This window comes from Rhinolophus sinicus, linkage group LG07 (assembly GCF_036562045.2).
Source record: "Rhinolophus sinicus isolate RSC01 linkage group LG07, ASM3656204v1, whole genome shotgun sequence".
Taxonomy (NCBI): Eukaryota; Metazoa; Chordata; class Mammalia; order Chiroptera; family Rhinolophidae; genus Rhinolophus; species Rhinolophus sinicus.
Genome location: NC_133757.1, coordinates 41,245,461 through 41,267,518, shown reverse-complemented (window position 1 = coordinate 41,267,518; position 22,058 = coordinate 41,245,461). Strand labels below are relative to the sequence as shown.

At 36.4% G+C, this 22,058-nt stretch overlaps 1 protein-coding gene and 1 non-coding gene across 6 annotated transcripts in view; both read right to left on the bottom strand.

Moving 5' to 3' along the window:
* Positions 1 to 22,058, bottom strand: part of CABCOCO1 (ciliary associated calcium binding coiled-coil 1) — a 442,260-nt gene that overhangs the window by 260,158 nt on the left and 160,044 nt on the right. For 3 of the 5 annotated variants that reach the window (XM_074339483.1, XM_074339487.1, XM_074339484.1), the window contains one exon: positions 649 to 745. The gene's annotated coding sequence lies outside the window, so the exon portion shown is untranslated. Of the gene's footprint in view, positions 1 to 648; positions 746 to 19,880; positions 20,243 to 22,058 lie in introns of those variants that run through there. The other 2 variants (XM_074339488.1, XM_074339485.1) reach the window with 2 other exon arrangements.
* On the bottom strand, positions 9,703 to 9,824 carry LOC141572969 (small nucleolar RNA SNORA32). Its single transcript, XR_012498558.1, has one exon. It is a non-coding gene; the product is annotated as a small nucleolar RNA SNORA32 (small nucleolar RNA).

Below are 22,058 nucleotides of genomic sequence, written 5' to 3'. Positions count from 1 at the left end.
AGGAAATAGACCCAGCAACCTTGCATTTTATAAGAGGAGCAGAAGCTATATTTTATCATGCATTATGGAATGGGGAGGTCTGTTAGCAACATCAGATCAAAATCTCCCCTCGAGGACGCACATCCATGGTTGGAGCACCAACCTCACATCACACATACATTACTCCCATGCTGAGTGGCATGTGGTCAAGAAACTGAGGGCAAAACGGAGGACAGGCCCCAAATATTCTCATGGCTAAGTCTCCGTACTGTAAGTGAGGAGCTGGGGAAATAGGGCATTGGATTGTTCTGTGAACTCAGCACTCTATTTTCCAGATAAGGTGACTCATTTGAGAGTAGCCACAAACACCCTCCCTTTGCCCCTTCACTTCTGCCCCTCCCAGAACTGTTTTTGAAAGTCACAATGCTTGATAATTTCTCCTAAAGGTTCCAAATTCAGCAGATAATTATTTGACTGTTCAAAATCTCTTGTATTAATGCATTATTCTTAATTAGTGTAATTAGATTACTCTGTCTCTGATTAGCTCCCAAAGGGATAAGACTCAGGATAAGAGCGCGGTTAAGGGATCATGACCTGATGCTCTCCCCTTTGATCAGTGGGCATAGGAAGGGACTTGACATTGCAGAAAACATGCATAAAGTTCCGTACCTTGTCATCTTTAAGCAGGAACTGGGGCCCAGACAACTAAACCTGGGGACAAAGTAGCAGCAAGGAGGCATCCCATCTGGAAGGGTTGCTGCAGGAACTGAGGGTAAAAAGAGATGAGGTCGTTAGAAATCAGCTGGACAGTAGGAAGCAGAGCAGTCCCTGACTACTAAGAAACATGGTGGTTTTGTTTTCATCACCCTGATTCTCTCCTCCTTGTTACACTCCCTCCTCAACATGATCTTCATGCTATACTAGTTTAAAAGAAAAAAAAGGCAAATAACCTCAGTTTCCAAAAACTAAAGATGGTTTAGGACATTTTGATATTAGCAGAATATTATGCAGCTATTAAAATAACATGTGTGTATATATACATGGAAATATGTTCACAAATTTATTAATTCACCAAATATTGCTGAATGTCTATTGTGTGTCAGGCTCTGATCTAAGTGCTTCAGCTGTAAATAAAACAGATCTGTCTTTATGAAGCTTGCGTTCTAGTAAGAAAGCCAGAAAATTAAAAATGAACTAAACCAGCAGACATATAATTTCAGGAGTGTTGATTGCTATGAAGAAACATAAAGCAAGTAAGGACTGGGGTGGGAATGACATTTGAGTAGATATAGGGAGGATAGGGAGATAAAAACATTCCCTGCAGATGGAAAAGTCAGTGTGAAAGCTCTGAATTGGGAATAAGAAGAAATGGTGGAAAGAAATACAAAGGCTGGCAAACAAGGGAAATAAGAAGTGGGACAAAGAATGGAGAGAAAAAGACTGCAATTATGTTGGAAATACTCTAGCTCCCTCAGTCAGCTATCCTTTCTGAGGATGGTTCCAAGAAAGGAAGCATCATCTGCCCTGCGCTGGGGGTGGTTCTGGGTGTAAGAAGACAAATGGTGTGCTCTACACATGTCAATAACCAGGGGTGTCAAATGCGTTGTCTCGTATCCAATGGATAGAGTATAAATGTGCCTGCACCCAAAACATGTTTCATTAAAAATAAAATGCTATGTGGCCAGTTAGTTACATCGGTGGGCTCTCTGCGGCTTTTGGCTGGAAATTTTTACCCTCTATTTTAAATTCATTTACTGAACATTCCAGAACGGACTGTGGTAGACGAATTGGGAAAATGTGTTGCAGTCAAAGGAAACTCCTGGGGTTTTTCCGATTCATTGACCTTTTCCCTCTTTTCTAGACGTACCCTAGGACGTTTTCTCTAGTAATAGAAGCCCTGAGTAAGTTTCACCACTTTGAACCCCCTCTCATAATGGGGTACTGGTAACCTTTATGGTCTGTTCCGCTCAATCCAGGGACTCTAACTCTCCATGCTCCAGGTGGGGTTTGGGGGGAATCCTGGGCAAAACCATTCCACTTGAAAACACAATTTATTAGGCTCTGAATGAGGAGAATAATATTTATCTTTCCCACAGGGTGGTGTGATGGCTAATAAATGCTTAAAGGGCATTTTGAAGATTACTGGTGTCAGCCATTATTGTGATTATTACTAGCTGATCCTACAATCCAGAATTAGAATGAGCACTAGGTTACCTCTTTCATCATCTGTACATATGTTCAATCCACTAGAGGAATTAAACTTAAGCCCAGCATAATAAATTAATGTTTATGAAGCATGTTGCGAGTCTCAACTGCTCTAAGTGCCAAGTGCAGTTATGAGAAACCCCATGGCTTTGGTTTGAACCTTGCAGTAATAGTACATTCTGATCAGCTTCGTTTACATTACAGAGCAAGTACTCAGGGTCTCATTTCTATATTCTGTGCAGTGCCCGGTAGTCTGCTGGCATATTATAACTATCCAATAAAAGCACTAATAAAGTTGTAATACCCTTTCCTTTTCTCTTGATTTGCTTCCATATTTTTTTAGAAAGTAGACTAGCTAGGAAGAGAAGATGCTGTCTTATTCTTGGCAAAAGATGATTCAAAAATCTTTGCTAATGGGAATACAGACTCTTCTTTCTCCTGCTTACCAATCAGGAAAATAAAAACTATTTACTCTGGGAAGGCTGGTTGTATCACTCTTAAATCATTTATAGTTTGCTAAGTGCTTTGAATAATGGAAGAGCTAGGAGGGCCCCTGATTTAATTCTGTGTCCTGTCTTTCTTTAGTATCTTTATGCTTTCTTGCATTTAGGGAAATAGCACAGAAGAGAGAGTTAAAGACGATTTTTTTTTTTTTAAGAAAGCTATTAAAAGCTTTTACAAGGGACTTGAGTTTTAATAAAACCTCTCTGCAGGCAGGAAGGCCAAATCTCCAGGGATTTGAAAAGAGGCAACCTCAAAGTTAAACATTTAAAGAGCAAACTAAATTCATGACTTTAACATCACTTTCTTTCTTCTCTCACCCTTATCCTCCTTATAATGAATACAACATTGGGTCAGCACATTTCTTTAACCCCAAATCTCCAGTATTGCAGTATCAAATTATAAGAGCACATATCTGTCTGACATTTCCATTTATAAAATATGTTATATTACATATGTATTAGTTTTCTATTGCTGCCCTACCAAATGACCATACATTTAGTGGTTTAAAACAATAGCGCTATTTACTATTTCACAATTCCGTAGGTCAGAAGTACCAGCACAGGTTGGGTTAGGTGATGCTCTACAGCCGGTTTCACAAGGCTGAAATCAAGGTATCTGCAGGGCTGTAGTCTTCTCTTGAAGCTCTGGGCATGAATCCACTTCCAAGCTCATTCAGGTTGTTGGCAAAATTCAGTTTCATGTAGTTGTAGGACTGTAGTCTATGTTTCTTTGTGGCTGTTGGCCAGGGGTTATTCTCAACTTTTACAAGCCAGCCACATTCCTTCACTAATGGCCTTCTTTCTTTATCTGCAAAGCCAGCAATTGTGGATCAAGTCCTTTCCAAGCTTTGAATCTTTCTGGTCTCCCTTTCTGCCGTCTCTGCTTCCCACCTGAGAGAATTTTCCTCTTTTAAGGGCTCATGTGATTAGATTGGGCACAGCTGGATAATCCAGAATCTCACCATATCAAGGTCTATAATCTTCATCATATCTCCAAAGTTTCTTTTGCCATGTAACATAACATAGTCACAGGTTCCAGGGATTTAGATATGGAGATCATTGGAAGGGAGGTCATTTTTCTGCCTATTATTCTATAGATTTATCATACTAGGCAAGGAAGACACTATTATCCCAGTTTTATAGATGAAGAAATATAGGTTCTCAATAGCATAAATGATTTAACCCAAGTCACAGAGCAAATAAATGGCAGAGTCCAAGAGTAATGACTAAAACAATTTTGTTATTTGTTATTTTTATTCTTTGCTTTTATAAATATTGAGAGTGTGCTTAGTAAGTGTCAGGTTCTGTACTCAGTCTGCGAATACAAGGATGAAAGATGAAATTTCACCATGCAAGAGGTTCACCATTTTTCAGGCTAACAGACAAATATGCAAGCAATGTTCATATAGTTTGTGAAGACTTGATAAAGAACACAGAAGCAATAGAAACTCAGGGAGGGAAATGAGTGGGCATTAGAAAAGACTTCCCTGTGAGGTGATCTTTGAAAGGCTTTTCGAGAAGTAGGAGATCTAGTTAGTTAGATATCCGGGGTTTAGTGCGAACAGCATGTGCAAAGCATTGGTGGCAAGAAAGGCTATGGCTCCTTCAAGAACCAGCAAATGTGATAAAGGACATTGGTGGTGAAGAACTGGCAGAGAAGCTGTAAAGGTGGGTAGAGCTATATTGTGAAAACAATTTTAAACACAGTCCCCTCCCTACCATGGCAAGGAAGAGTGGAAGCAGTTTAGCGAAGATTGACATAATCTAATGTGCATTTTAGAAATGTATAAAATGAGGAGATTCAATTAAGTGGAGGCTGAGATGGTAAGAACAGTGACCATCATAGTCAAGGCACTTGCTAGATATTTTGAGGGTTACAAAAATATAAATTATAGGTTTTGTCCTTACAGATTTTTTCATTTTATGTCAGAACTCTTTGGGTTGCAAAGAACAGAAAGCCAATTCAAACTATCTATGGCCAAAGAAAATCTATTTATTCATACTACTGAAAATCATGAGGATATATGGCCTTAGGCTGAGCCAGATCCAGGAGCTCAAATGATGTCATTACGAGTCTATGTCTCTCCATCTCTGACTTCTGACCTCCTCTTTTTGAAATCATTTCAGAGAGCTTTCCTTTATGTTGTACCAAAGATGGCCAGCAGCAATTCAAGGTTTTGACTTTACATTAATAATCCCAGAGAAAAGAGCATCCCTGTCTCTCAGCGTCCATATGATTCTGAAAAATGACTCTGATCGGCCTGAATTACACATGACCACCCATGGACCAATCACTGTGATCTGCAATTTGACTTGGGAGTTTTTCAGCAGGTTCATGAAGCCAAAACTGCTTCAATCATAATATGAAGATGTTATTTTCTTTTCCCCCTATGTTGGCATGTAGTGATGGTGCAAAAACAATGGTGAATCAAACAGCTGGCACTTGGCATGAATCAAAGCAGGGATATCAAATTATACACTAGTCAGAGTATTCATTATGATCATCCCCTCACAGTTAAAAAAAACAAAAGGGCAAAGGACAGTTTTACTTAAAAATGCCCTTGTTGAAGCAGTAAACATCATTAATTTTATTAAATCCCAACCCCGGATTTTATTAAATCTTTTTAATATTCTGTATTGTGAAATGGAAATTATGCATAAAACATTTCTGCTGGATGCCAAAGTATGATGGTTGCCAGGAGGAAAAGCACTTGTGTGATTGAGTTACAAGCTGAAATAGCCACTTTTTCATGGAACACATTTCTTCTTGGAACACAGAAAGAAGGTCTGACAAACTATAGTAATGAACATCTTCTTAAAAATGAACAAGTGCGCCTCCTAGTTCAAGGAACACAAAAGATAGCATTCATTCTTGATAAAATTTGAGCTCTCAAGCAAAATTAAAACTTCAGATAATGTTTATCTGTCACCATGAGCTTCACAGAGTCTCAGTTCCTTAAAGACTTTTCTGAGAGATTGATGGCATATTAATGAATGTGAATTTTTAGCTTGCTTTGTCAACATTTGATGGTTAACATAATTCAGAGTCAAGTTTTCCAAATGATCGATGCAAGATGTTACAAAATTATGCATAGGTGGAAAACTCATTGAAAGTGCAAGACAATCTTATGTACAAAAGGCTCAATTGTATGGTTTCAGATTCCATACTGCAACCAACTTTGAAGAAACTACTCCTTGTCAGGTTTGACTGTAATAGCAAAGACTATCCAAAACTGTCTTAAAAGGCTCTTAAAATACTCTTCCCATTCCTAAATACGTATCTGTGCAGGCCAGATTGCCTTCATACACTTCAACCAAAACATACACTGCAGCAGATTGAATGTAGTAGGTGATATGAGAACTCAACTGTATTCTCTGAAATCAGACATTAGAAGGATTTGCAAACATGTGAAAAAATGCCACCATTGTCACTAATATCTTTTTTCTCTTTTGGTTGTAGAAAATAGTTATTTTTCATAAAAGTATATAGTTTATTTTAGCCTGCATTTGCTTTAATGTTGTTTTTAACGATATTAAAAGAGAAATGTTTAAATTTTTGCTTAAAATGTTCTAATTCTATAAATATTTGATGCAATATACATAAACAAAAGCTCTTTGGGGTTTGTAATAGTTTTTAAGATGTAAAGTGGTCCTGAGACCAAACAGTTTGAGAACTGCTAGGCAAGGCTTATCAGAAAAAATGTGAGGTTGCTAAGTTTTTACTGTCATTTAATTATGAAGTATATTATAATACAGCAAAAACATGGGTCTTTATTCTTGGAATAAACTTGTTATCTAGTTGGGTATAGTTAATCTTTTGGATATGGTTTCTGAAATAGAATCTATGCTTTTGAATCTTTTAGACAAAAACCAAAATAAACCCCTCAAAAATACCCACAAGTAAATATAGTTCGTCTTATTCAAATGCCACTGAATAGAATAGGGCATTAAATGTTTGCTCCTTTACTTAAAATGCGGTTCTTCAATATAAAATTTAGAGATCCAGTCTCTCACATTTCTGAGATAAATGCTATTTGGTATTGCTTCAAAAGACCCCGTTTTCTATTGTTTTGGGGGATGTCAAAACACACTTGGCTGTTTGGAGTTAGAAGTTCTCATTTTTTGGCACTTTGCCTTGCCTTCTAATGCTACTAAAGGTTGGGTTACTAGAGAATTCACTAACACATATATTCCACCCAAGGTCACCACCTCAGGGTGAGATTATGAAGCTGTAGTGCTGCTACCTGAAAATAAAACTTTTGAAAAATAAAACTTTAGTGTTCCCCATAATAAGGTCTGTACCACTTATTATATTCCAAGTACTTTTCTAGATGCCTTACAAATGTTGACACATTCAGATCTCATAACAATCGTATGGAGAACCAATGCAATTGAAGACCATAGAGGTTAATTACTTGTTTAAGGTGGCACAGCTACCGTGTTTCCCCGAAAATAAGACCTAGCCGGACAATCAGCTCTAATGCGCCTTTTGGAGCAAAAATTAATATAAGATCTGGTATTATATTATATTATACCGGGTCTTATATTATCGTAAGACCCAGTCTTATATTAATTTTTGCTCCAAAAGACACATTAGAGCTGATTGTCCGGCTAGGTCTTATTTTCGGGGAAACACGGTATTGCGTGTAGAAAGCCCAGGCAATCTGATTCAAAACATATGTCATTAACCAAGACAATTGGATAAAATGGTGCTTTAATTGGAGATCATTTTTAACATAACATTTCAAGTTAAGAGCTTCTTAATTTTTGTGGGAATAATTTTAATTAAGATTTACTTGTGTTGTGGACACGCACTTTTATGCTTACAAGACTTCCAAGAAGAGATGCAAGAGAGACTGCTACAGGGGATAGAAACTGCAATGATTTGGAGTTGGCAGAAACCTAGTAATGCTCCTCAAACTCTGTCAACAAAATAACCACCAATGGCAGACATATGCAAACCTGGTTCTTTTGTTAGCAACAAATGGCTTTGAAATATCGTGCTTTACCTTGTAAAGGTTCTTGAACTCTGCAAAATGTAATACTATATTTTAATACAAAAATCATGTTTTCAATTACTTCTCATTGAATACAAATAATCCTCCAGAAGATCCAATCACCACAGGTCTTTGTGGCTTGAAACAGTTCCTACCACACACTGTCTCAATCTTAGTCAGAGAAGCCTAGTTCCATAGTTCCTAGTTCCATTGTCTGGAAGACAATGGAGAATTATCTCGTTTTCATACCTCCTCTTCGTGCATTCTTGCCCAGGGACTCTGTACTAGTTTGCATTTGGTTGCATAGTTCTAAATAAAGTGATGGCAAGAGGGTTCTGGGGGTAACTCTGCTAGGTTTGGCAAAGTAATTAAATGGTTCCCCTTCCACTGCTCCTTTTAACTTATGCCTATGCTTACAAAGTCAAATGTCTAAAGAGACTAGGCAGGCAGCAAGAATAAGTGAAAGAGGCCCAGTGTGAGTATTATAGGAAATGGTGGGGATGCAGGCACATGGAGGGGGGAATGGGGAGTGGGGACGGAGGTGTGGGGGGGAAGGTGGGTGGGGGGAGACACATGTACTATACATCTCCAGTCTTGTATGTGGCCGGGTCTGCCAGGTATTCTGATCACTTAAAAATTAAAGAAATAAGAGATTTCTATTATTAGCTAAACTAAAAATATTTTGATTTTGATAAATAATTCAATTTTATAAAATATGTGGCTAACCAAAAGAGTTTCAGACCTCTGGCCTATGCCATTCATTCTTTCAGGAAGGGGCGAAATTTATGTTGCACAATTGTTCATGTCTTTGGTTGGTAGGTGGATACTCTGGCTGTGTGTGTGTCAGGAAAGGTGTGAAACGAGAAACTTTTATCCTCTGACAATTTTAAAGTTTTTGTTTCTGCCTACTCACAAGTCCTTAGAGGGAGAATTAAGATGACTCTTCTCAAATAGGATAAAGAATGGCCTCTTTATTACTTTTATGTATTATCCTCTAAGGAACACATATTTCTTTTGTTTTCTCTTTAGTGCGTAGGGGGAACAACTATTTCTCATCCTCCAAAACATTCTTTTTGTATTTTGAAATAGTTATTACAGCTCTCCTTGCTTGTATCTTTGCTGTCTTCAACCAAATAACCCCATATCCTTACGTATTTCCTCAAGGATTTCTTTTCTTCTTACATGTTAATTATTTTCATTATAGACCTCTGGACTCTCTCCAGGTTCCCTGTATCTTGTTTAGAATATGGTCACACTGGAACAACTTGTTCTCATAAAAGCTTAGCCAAAGCTAAATACGGACAGAAGATTATTTGCACTTACTACATGTGTGTCTTTACGTTATTTTCAAACAGTATTGCATTTCTAACTGTTATGTTAACATCGCAATCTGCTACAAGCCCCATATCAATTCCACTATTTTTATGCATAGCCAGTCCTTTCTTATTCTTGTGCCATAATTTGCGACTTTCACAACCTTATAGTTCATCCTACATAATTTCTTTGTGCTTACTTTTTTTCTCTATATCCAGAATGCCAGAACTTTAAAGCTAATATTTGCATAGTGCCCAATACACAATAGGTGCTTGAGATATGTTTATTAAGTGAAATAGCTCAAATCTGATTTGGGCAATATGTCCCACGATATATTTTTACTGAATCTAGTAGAAGCTTCTGGTACCTTTTTTCAAACTTGACTAAAGGCTTGGATTCTATCTAGAGAAAGATCTGTGTCTATGCATTGGCTCTTGCTTCTTATTAGCTCAGTTGGATAAGTTATTTAAGTTCTTTAAGCCTTTGTTTCTAATCTATAAAATGTACATAATAATATCTATGTTTAAAGGTGTTGTGATCTTTATGTGAGATACTGCATGTAAAATGGTTGGAATATAATGAATACCCGCCAAAAAATGCTAGATTAAGAAAAAAATAATATCTGAAACACAGAGGACTGTATCTGAATAAGTTAAAAAGGGGGGTATTTTCTCATCTCATGTTTCCCTTTTTTAAAGAAAATAAAATGTTCCCAATAGGCTGAATGCTAGCAACCTAGCAGAAAGAAAATCTAGTGGGAAAAATGTTTTGTGGTCATGTCCATGGCAAATGAGAAACTGCATTCTAAAAGCCTTGGTAATGAACATTATGTTTTTCCTTCTAAAAGGTATTATGCTAGAAATTATTTCTGGACTCTTAAGAATTCTTGTTCATGGTATTCTCTCTTTATGCTTCATCTTTTCATCCTTCTGCTCAAATTAAGCATAAATGTTTAGTCCTTGAAAAATATTCACTACACAATGTTAGCATTTCAAAATCTCAGTAGCATCAATTTCATCTTTTCCTATATCTTCATGAAACAAGAACCTAAATAGAAAATACAGCCCACGAATGGGAAGAAATGTAAAACTGCTATTGAAATACTTTAAAGCAGAATAAAATATTTGAGCATTCAAAGAGGGACAGTCCCTTTGCAAGGAAAGACTGTGCTCTGGGGGAGGTATTGGGCAAGTGTCTCCTGATTGATGGTGGTGGTGGTGGTGGTGATGAAAGCATGGACCAGTTCCTATGTCACAGAAAAGAGGGCTTAGTCACTAGGGAAACAGCAGAGTACTAAGTATTCCAGTGAGTATCAGATTATGGCAAAGCTTTAGGAATGACAGGAAAAATAAGAGGGAATGACAATTCAGAAGTGATTCACAGCAACATGAAAATAACAAACTGGCAGACTTCATGGATGCTAAAATTCACAATTCTAAAATGGTCACCAATTTAACTCCTAAAGAATGTGTCTCAGCAAAAACTGTAGTTTAAAGCAAAGATTTACTGTTTTTTTTCTTTTTTCTTTCTTTTTTTTTTTTTTTTTTTTTTAGCAGGAGATGAGTTGCTCAGGAACAAAACTTTTATAAGGCTTATTGTCATCAAATGACAGTATTTAGGGATGGTGTCTATTAGCATACGTTAGTATAAGGTGATAACTCACATAAAGTTTATATCAAGCTTAGGATTCATTAGAATAATTTTTGAAATCCAGATGACCTTGCAGAAATTTTCATTTCCAGTCACTACAGTAAATCATTTCCTACTCAGAACTACTTCAAAATTATAATGTGTTCCAAGGACACACTGAACTTATTTTTATACTTGCTCAGTTTTACCTTCTCTAGGAAAAATGTCATCGACAATGAGCTAAATAAAATCAGAAGATCCTAGAGGCATCAATATTACTATTGTTTTACTGATTACAATAAATCAATTAAATAATTTAAAATTATTAGATCACTTCTTGTATATTGAGAAATATACCACCCTTGAAATTATAACATACGGGAAGCCCAAATATTTGTGCCAATTTGTTGTCTGTATTGACTTGCGATGATTGAATATGAAAATGCCTAGAACAATAGTAAAACTAATGAAGGTCTAGGAATCAAATGACAGAATTTTGCATTAGTTCTACCATTTGCTAACTGTATACCATTTGTTAGGCAAAAAAATTGAACTTCACTTTTCCCTTTAGTTCGATGTGAATGATTTCACAAAGCTGTTTAATAGGACAAAGGTGATAATAAAGGTCATTTAAAGCTCACAAGGGCTGAACATATATTAGGCTCTACTGCTTCTACTATAGCTACTAATACTACTTCTATCACTGCTGTTACAACTGCTAAAACCACCAATAACAGCAATATTCTTATCTTGGGTTTGATGCAAGCAACTATTTCTCATCCTGGGTTTCAATATGATTAATATAAACTACATGTATATATTCCTCCAACACCTATGCAATTAAAAACAATAAAAGATTATGTAAAACAAGTAATATGCTTTTATATGTCCACTTTTAATTAAAATCTATATATAAATTACAAAAATGTCAAAAAATAATACAAAATTATAATGTCAAAAATGAAATATTTGAATAAATGAAAGAATGATTATCTTCTATTATCCTCTCCCGATCCCATTCTCCAGAGACTATTCAGCCTATGCTTTTTTAATCTACTGATTTCAAAGCTAGCTGTTTCAGGAATAGAATAAATACATTTTGAATGTACACTGTTCAATACTATGCAAGTTTCTACACAAATAAGTTAGCAGGTAAAGGCCTTCAAACCTTGCCCTCTAGTGGGAAGAATAAACTAACCTAAAACATTGTCATTAATAGATAGATTTGAGGGCCTGTTAGGCGCAAGGCAGAGTACTGGATGTAGCAACAGGATGAATTCCCAGCTCTTCTTTTTGCTAAATTTCCTGAAGGCTGTTTTTCTCTTTTATCTACAGTGACCATTATAGCATCCCTTTTTTATTTTTAACAGATTTTCAGGTTATCTCATAGTTCCAACTTCATAATTTATTTTTTCTGGAATGTGTTCCGTATTATATCTATAAAGTCAATTTGATTGCAGCAATTAAGTGTACCTGAATCCTTTTGCAGGTTTCCTGAACACAGTGAATGCCATCCATCTTAACTGGAGTGGCTGAAGACGGGAGAGACAAGGTCAGGAAGACAGGGATGTACATTTGCCTGCCAAAGACTGCCCAGGATTGAGGTGCAGCGGTTACACAGAGGTAAAATCTGGTTGCTGATACTGGCAGGACTAAGACTATATATGGTATCCACAGGCAGGGGTCATAGAAGGGTAATGCGTCAAGCAGACATAAAAACATGCTTTCACTTAAAATGATAGCTTCAGCATTTCCACACGTAAATGTAAATGACTGTACGATAGTCAGGGATATGCCATTTACCATTGGTTGTGCATTATATTGTTTCCCATGTGGTGTTATAAATAATGGCTACATGGAATGCATAAAGATCTCTTCAAATTTGTGCTCATTTCATTAGAATATAGTCCCTGAGGTAAAAGTTCAAGTCAAAGAATATGAAAATTGTAATAACATATATACAATATTGCCTAACTGCCAGACTCACAACAATTTAACTTAAAGCACTGATGCTGTAGATGGCCTATTTCACTGCCTCCTGTACCTCTCCTCTGACCCCTCACCCCAAGTTTGGTTAATATCCAAACTACATAAAGAACTCATACAAATCAATGCCAAAAAATGAAACAATGTGATTAAAAATGGGCAAAGAGACTGAATAGACATTTTTCCAAAGAAGACATCCAAAGGGCAGGTACACAAAAAGGTGCTCAACTTCACTAATCATCAGGGGAATTCAAATCAAAACAACAAGGTATTACCTCGCATCTGTTAGAATGGCTATTATCGAAAAGACAAGAGATAACAAGTGTTGGCTAAGATGTGGAAAAAAGGGAACCATTTTATACAGTTGGTAGGAAGGTAAATTGCCAGGATATGGAAATAACCTAAGTGTCCATCAACAAAAGAATGGATAAAGAAGTTGTGATACACACACACACACACACACACACACACACACACACACACAGAGGAATATTATTCAGCCATGAAAAAAGAATATTCTGCCATTTGCCACAATGTGGATAGAAGAGATGGAACTTGAGGGCATTATGGTAAGTGAAGTAAGTCAGATAGAGAAAAAGACAAATACTGTGTGATCTCACCTATATGTGGATTCAAAAAAGTCCACACTCACAGAAACAGAGACTAGAATGGTGCTTACCAAGGGCTGAGGGCTGGTGGGTGGGGGGAAAGGGAGATGTGCATCAAAGGGTGCAAACTTGCAGTTATAAGATGAATAAGCTTTGAGGCTCTAATGTACAGCATAGTGATTATAGTTAATACCATATTATATACATGAAAGTTGCTAACAGAGTAGATCTTAAATAGCCTCACTGCAAAGGAAATGGCAATTATGTGACCTGATGCAGGTGTTAGCGAACCCTATGCGGGTAATCATTTTATAATATATAAGTGTAGCAAATCCATAGGTTATATACCTTAAATTGATACAATGTTACATGTCAATTATATCTGAATAAACCTAGAAAAATTATTTCTATTTCTTCTTTTGTGAATTGCTGATTAGTATGGAAAACCTCACATAAACCTTAATAATTTATCTGACCTTTTTATATAGAATTATCTTCACCCATTGTTGTAATATTCTTCCAGTTTTGTTTTTTGCCTTTTAATTTGGATTATGTTATCATTCATTTATACAATAAAGTTGTTTTATGAAATCAAATGAATGACCATTTTCTTTATTATTTCCATTAAGTAATGTAATTAATTGTAGGCAATTTTGCAAGGTCATTAAAATAACTCTAAGCTATTACTGCTACCATCACCACCACCACCACGATACCATTTTAGTTTGGAGTCTACATAAAATAAAAAGTCAAAAATCTGTCCCTATCCTCCCCCGACATCCAAACCCAAAGCAGAGGTAACAGCCAGCAGTTTGGTGTATATCCTTTGAAACTTTTCTTTTAAATGAATTTACAATCTCCTTTGCTCTCACCCTTCTCACCCTATCAGTCATTAAGCTCAGTAGATGCAACTTGCAAAACCCCTTTTGAATTCTCCATTTCTTTTTGTTTCCAAGTCACTTTTCTGGTCCAAGTCATTGTCACCTCTTGCAATAGCCTAATAGGTAGTCTCCCAACTTCCACACGATTTTCTCAACAATCCATTATCTTCACAGTGGTGCACAATGACCATTTAAAAATGCACTTTCTTTTAAAATCATTGAGTGGCTTTATAATTATGTTAAAATGTACATCTTTAACCAGCTTATAATGCCTTGCAGGGATTGGCTCCTGCCTGTTTCTCCGGCCTCCTGCATTGCCTCTTTTTCTGCTTACCAACAGTATTTTTACTTTTCAGGTCCTTGAAACTCTTTCCTAAGTCAAGCCATATAATATTCTCTCTCCTTGGTATGTTCCTCCCTCCCCACTCTCTTTGCCTGGCTGACTCCAGCTCATTCTTTATGTTATATGTTACTTCTGATTTGTCTTCCCTCAGTTTCCCCAATCTAAATGCTGTTTCTATTCTCACACTGTTAATTTTACATTGTAATATTAGGATCAATTATTCATAAATAGTCATTTGTGTAATTATTTACTTAATCTTTGTCACCCCCAGTATACCATAAGTTCCATGAAAGGAGACAGTCTGTCTTAGTCACTTATTGGGAGGGGACTGTTTCTAGGATAGAACACCAGGGAAACTTCTAAAGTGCTGAAAGTATTTCATGTCTTTATATAGGTGGTGGTTATGTGTTTGTATATATTTATTTTTACATGTGCACAAGGGTATAAATTTGTAAAAACCCTTAAGATATGTAAAGTTAATTATTTATACATGTAATTCTTAATATTTTATATTATTCTCCAATTTAAAAGTTTCATAAATTTAACCAAAGATATACATTTATAATTTTCATAGTAAATGTCACATTACCCTTCAAAAGCTGTAAAAATTTACAGTTCTTCCAACAGTATATGAGGGTACTCTTTTATCCCCGTGCCCTCATCAATACACTCTCTCTACCAATATGAGCAGCAAAAGACAGCATCTCCTTGATGTTTAAATTTGCTTCCTTAATATTAGTGAAATTTAAGTAATATTTTTAATCCATTCGGGATTTATTTCAATATATGATATAAGAATTAAATTTATTTTCCCATCCTTTGTCCCAGAACCATTTACTGAATAATCTTCCCTTTCCTCTTTCATTTGTTATGTCATTAATCTTTATTATACTCTTGTGATATCAATGGCCATGATAATATAATAAATTCCTGTATATAGTAGGATCTGTTTCTGAGATATCTATTCTCATCTATTAATTTGTCTCTTTATTGTTGCGCCAGTGCCAGGCTGATGAAATTAACATAACTTTAGAAAAGTCATTGCCATTAATCTTTTTCAAATGTAAAAAGAATCTGATACTTTAAATGATGTCTAAAATGGTTTTGTCAAGTCAAAAAAATACCAGCTGAGATTTTGATTTGCAGTTAATCTTAGGTTGAGTTTCTCAGGGGAAACAGATATTGAGATGGAGATTTGCTAGCAGGTAATTTATTTGGGGGTGATTGTGTGAGTAACACCTGTGAGATAGTAAGGGATGCAAAGAAAAAGTTGAACTGAGATGAAGTTGCAACAGAGGCTTCAGCTGATCTCACACGGAGCTATAGAGAGCTGGGATGATTCTTCAGAGTTGATCAGAATTGAAACAAAGGGGCTACATCAACCAGTCAATGGGTACAGGCTGCTTCCAAGGAGGAGCTATGACGGGCAAAGCCAAGGACAGATCCTGGAGAAGGACTCAGCTCTGAGCTGTCAGTAGCCAACACTCAAACTCTAGAAATGAGAGTCTTAATTCTGAATTTGAATATGTGTACACCATGGCGTCCACTACACAATTCATACAATACTACTTTTATTCCCAGGAAAATTATCAGCTTTTCCTTTTATTCAACTCCTTTATATCTTAAATAACTTAGGCTGAAAACACAAAAGAAGACAATTGGAAAAGCTGAGTAACTTTCTGTGGAATGACTGGCAGTCAAACAATAAATTCAGTAATGGAATAATGAGCCCAAATCAACAAGTGAAAAAAATTAGGAATAAATAACCATCTTTTACTCAATATTAGCTGAAAGCATATGAGCATATGGTACTTAAACAAAAACAAACACAAAACAAAAAAACTAATCTTTTCCTTTGCTCACTTTGGTTTTTCCAAATTCTTTTCATCTTCCCTGAACTACAAGTACACTTCAAGAGCCTCCTCTCAGTTTTACTTCCTGCTCAAATTCTGCTTCTTTTCACATACCTGACCACCAACGCCCAGCATTTGCATGTTCAAACGTCTGCTAGAATCTCTTTCCCTCAATCCTGATCCTCTGTGATTCTCTTGGGGCCATCTCCAACTTTTCTCTCTCATAAACTACTTTCACTTTATGGTCAGGACCTACCACGTCTACCTGTGAGATATGGTTGAACTGTCTCTTATTTTTATTTTCAATGCTAGGGACAAAGTTCACAGCAATAGCATTTGTATATTGATGAATGTTGTAAATATCTAACTGATTTCTATGTTTCTATTTATTCCTCTCTATAACCGATATGTCACTGACAACACCATCATCACCACCCAAGCTCAAACACTTTGGTACCTTTCTATCACTCACAGGGTAATAAAATCTAAGTGTGTTAATATGGAATTCAAAGCTCTGTGTACTCTCCACCTAGAATTTTGTTCTACAGCCCAGCTTTATTGTGCCACTTGCATTCTCATTCTTCTTATCTGCACTGCTTCCCTGTGTCTCTTTTTTCTATCCACCTATAAATATAATTCTCCCTCTGTCCCTCCCTGAAGATACTGTATTCGCCACGACTCAGCTTAAATGCTACCTTAGTGAAGCATTCTTGGATTCCCACATCAGAAATTAATTGTGCATTCTTTTATTTCCCATACCGTGTTTTCCCGAAAATCAGACCTAGCCGGACAATCAGCTCTAATGTATCTTTTGGAGAAAAAAATTAATATAAGACCCAGTCTTATATTATACTATATAAGACCGGGTCATATAGTAAAATAAGACTGGGTCGTATATTAATTTTTGCTCCAAAAGACACATTAGAGCTGATTGTCTGGCTAGGTCTTATTTTCTGGGAAATACAATACTTCGTTTATACCATTCTTGCAATATGTGCCCTGCTTTTATATATCCATATGTATGTGTGTTTCCCTGACTAGGTTGATTTTACAAGGCAGAAGCTGTTTATTTTATTCATCTTTGTATTGTTCACAAAGCCTAGCTTAGTACAATTCTTCATTATGCAAAATATAGGTTATGAAATATAACACTGATGTTTAAAAAATCAGAGACGTGATTCATTCACTCCGTCCTCACTGGAATGCATCAAGAGCTGCACTGTCCAATATGACAGCCACCAGCAACATGTGGCTATTGAAATTTAAATAAACTAAAGTGAAATGAAATTTTAAAAAATTCTATTCCTCAGTCACATTAGCCACATTTCACATACCCTATAGCCACATGTGACCAATGGCTGGCATATTGGACTACACATCCCAATAGGTGGGAATGATGGAACATTCCTACCATCACAGAAAGCTCTGCTGCATCAGAATACTTTCAGCTGCAGACAACAGAATACTTGACGTATCTTAATTTGGCTTTCTCAAAAATGGACCCTGAGACAAGGTCTTAGGCACATGTAATTATTTAGAAGGTGATCCCAAGATCAAGGACAACAAATTTGAGGGGGTGGGAGTAAGTAAGACAGGAAAGGATATATTAATAAGCCGGTTTCTGCTGTCAGCTACTGGGACTCAGTTGGAGTCCTCTGAGAAAGTGTGTGGGACATATTTCATAAACGTCCCACCAGAGTGGGGGAAGGCTTAGCCCCCCTCCTCCCCTAAATGTCATTCCTTTTGATTGAGGCTTAGGAGGAAGGAGCTTAAACTCCTTGTACTGCACCTTAGCAATGCTTCTTAGCTTAGAGAAGAGGTGCAGGCACGTGAGGTGGGAAACTATCAGAGTGCTGGCACTGCTTCTTATAGCAGCAGGTTGCCTCAGGTGGGCAAAAGGGTAAGTTGCGGCATCAACAGACCCTGATACACATCCAAATGGGGCTTAAGCAATAACCATAATGGATCACCCTGCATAGAAATGTCTGGAAAAGGCAAGAATAAATACTTTTTAATTCAGTGGCTTTATGATGAAAGGACCCTAGGTCGGTGGTTCTACAATAATGTTGGTTTCCTACTAGCATCATCTCAAATTGTCTGTGGCACATCCAAACTTCAGAAGTAAGCATCCCACAGGCAGGACGGGGTGAACCCTGCCATTGGTTCTTTCCTAAAGAGTGAAGAGGACTTTTCCTACATGCCTCCCTGAAGACATTCTTTTGTATCTCAGTGGCCAAGACTGCATTCACATGTCCATGAAGGTGGCAGGGTAATAAAACTGCCACGATTGGTTTAAACTAGTCAACATTCACCTCTTGGCTACCGGGGGTGAGGATGGGGGTGGGGAGGCTGTCTTTCCTGAAGACACTGCCCTCCAATATATGAACTAAATAGGCTTCTGATGGAAAACAGAAGGTGCAACTGGACTGAGGATGTGTATAGTCTAAGCAAACACAAAATTTGTCACAGGTGTAGGCATCAACGTTTGAGAAAGATATTAACAAACTCAAAGGAATTTAGAAGAAAATGACCTGATTTCCAGGGTCTGGAAACTGAATCATATTTTGAGTAGACAGTAGAACCAGACAAGATCCAGAGCTCCAATGTCATTGTATAACTGAGTTCACCAACCCTTGAATTTTCCTAATATGCAGAATAGAAAACTTTAAGGGTATCACGATAGCTATCATTAAATATTTGAAGAAATATCATTGGATAGTAGATTCAAATTAATTCTGATTCACCAGGGGATATAGCTAGGACCAGTGTATAAGTTACATATATTTTTTCATATAATGGACAGATATCCCCCTTTAACAATTAGAGCTATTGTTCATAAATAATATAATAAATTAGTAATATTCCCACTAATGGGAAATCAAGCAAAAGCTGAATGATATTAATAATTTACATTCCAATAGTGCTTTATGTTTCAGAGTATAGTTTCATTTGACTACTCTTAAAGCTCTGTAAGGTGGTATTGTGTAGATACTATCACTTCTATTTTCATTATGGAAAGACTGCGGCTCAGCAAGCTTAATGACTGCTCAAGATTGTGGAGCTAATAGATGGTGTAGATGTGACTCACATTCAGATTTTCTAATTCAGAAACATTGGCAGTTCTTCAAACTTTATAACTATTAGGCTATTTAAAATGTGTCTGTAATTGAAACTAATTTTGTAATAGACCTGGATCTGACTCTGGTTCTACTGCTTTCTTTCTTATTACTGGCAATCTTGTTCCCAGGAATACCCATCATTAGCCTCTCTATTCTTATACTCGTAGCTCCCGCTGCTGTATTTCTAGGTCTTTCAGATTCTGCCTGTATTTCCATTAGTTGAAGATTCTTTATGCGATATTAGTTAATATGTAGATTTTCACCCTTTCCCAGTATTACATAGGATCCAGTTTGTGAATAAATGAGAGCATAGCTAGAGAAAGCCAATCTCATTTCTCTTCTTGATCAGTCTGAAGTTTCTCTCTTTCATGGGGTGTTCTTATTTCAATAGTCACTGGAATATATAAACTCCATCCTTTCCTTTGTATTCGATATTAAGGACTTGAATCGTTGTTCTACTTACCCTCTCTTCTGTTCTTAACTTCCTTACTGGGTAGGGTCAGTGCCTTCTGTACAGTCCGTACTCAAGGAATTCTCTTCAAATCAATCAGGGAATTCTGACTAGTGAGATCTTGATCTAGGTCTGGATTGTTGCTTTAGGGTTCTGTTTTTTTACATTCATGCAAACATACTGTTTTTCTGGTTCTTGAGTTGGAATGTTTAACAACCACCAGAGTTTCAAGCTTTGAGGATGTGAGGCAGCTCACTATCTTCAGGTACAAAAACAAAAACAAAACGACAACAAAAAAACAAAAAAAATCTTTGTATCTCAAATATGCTTAATGCAGGGTTTTCCTTCAACTCCTCATATGGGTTACTTTTGATCTAGGAAGAACAATTGTTGATAATGTTTATATAATATATATTTATATCTATCTATCTATCTATCTATCTATCTATCTATCTATCTATCTATCTATATAAAATGTTCGCTTTTTGATTTGCTATTTCCTACTACAGTTGATTCTTGAATGACACAGGTATTAACTGTGTGGGCCCACATATATGAGGATTTTTTTCGATAAATACTGTAAATGCATTTTCCTCATGATTTTCTTAATAACATTTTCTTTTCTCTAGCGTACTTTATTGTAAGAATATGGTGTATAATACATATAACTTACGAAATATGTGTTCATCGACTATTTATGTTATAGGTGAAGCTTCTAGTCAACAGTAGGTTATTAGTAATTAAGATTTTAGGGAGTCAAAAGTTATATGCAGATTTTTAACTGTGTGGTGGGTTGGTGCCCATAACCCCTGCATTGTTTCAAGGGTCAATTGTAATTGGTGCTTTATTTTATAATAGCAATAACAAAAACAATAGTAAATAACAATATCTCACAATTATTGAGATTTTCCTATGTCTGAGACATGATTCTAAGCATTTTACAAGCAGTAACACAACAATTTTGTCAACAAGAGTACTATTGTTACCCTCATTTTACAGATTTAAAAAGTGAGGCACAGAGAGGTTAAGTAAGTTATCCAAAGTCACACAGCTAAAGCAGGGAATCCAAATTTGCCAGCCAGTCAATGTAGTTCCAGACCCCACGCTTAACCGCTTTGCTTTATTATTAGTGGTATTAAATGGGTTCACCAAGTTGGAGTTTTTAGAGGGCTGGCAGGAAAGCACCAAAGAATCTCATTTCTTAGGCTGTATTACTATATTTCTTTATTCCCTTCAAACAAACTCCTGGTGTTTCAACTTGCATGTTTAAGTGTTGACCAACTTTAAATATTTCAATTTGAGTCATTTCCACTCTTTGCTACCTACCTAAACAAAAAATAAATAAATAAATATACGTGTGTGTGTGTGTGTGTGTGTGTGTGTGTGTGTGAATTTAAAGTAGGTATTGCTACTAAGTCCTTTGTTCAGACGTCTAAAATCTTTGAGGTTAAAGGTTATGCCTTGTGAATTTTCTGAAGGGCTGACTTAACCTGTCTTTGAAAAAAGCCCAAACTAGAAAGTAAAAGTAAGTGAGAAGAACAAAACTAACCAGAAGAGTGATGGGAAGGATTCTCGGAAGTTGTAAGGGCAACAAAAAACATGTGAATAAAACACATAAAAGGTTTAAATCACAAATACTAACAGAGAAAAGCAGTTTGTGCAGTATAAATATTCTTGCATAGGGAGAAAAAATTAGGAATGTTTAGAACTAAAAGTTAGTGTATAGGATCAGATGTGTAGGATTAATTTTTGTAAATCAGAGAAAATGAAAAATTAAATTTCTACAAAGATAAAGATATATACAGAAGAGGAATCAGAGTCATTTCTATAGAGCTTCAGAAAAATGAAGGAAAAAAAGAAAGAATAAGGCAAGGAGATGGGACTGGGGAAAAAACATGACAAAGCAACAACAACAAAGAAAAAAAACAAGAAAAATATTGAGGGGGCAATATTTACACTGAAATTTCCACGATTTTTAGCGACAAAAGCCCCAGATACATAAAATGTGAGAGAAAGGCAGAATTGAGTCTTTCCCATAGCTGGCTGCTGAAGTAAAGGCTGCAATGTTTCTTCATTATGACAATTGACCGGCCAGATAAATTATGATTCAGTAAGTTACAGGTGTGGGAAATGAAGTGGAAATGTACAAGGGACTCAGCAAACTGTGAAACTGCATTGGCTTTATCAGCG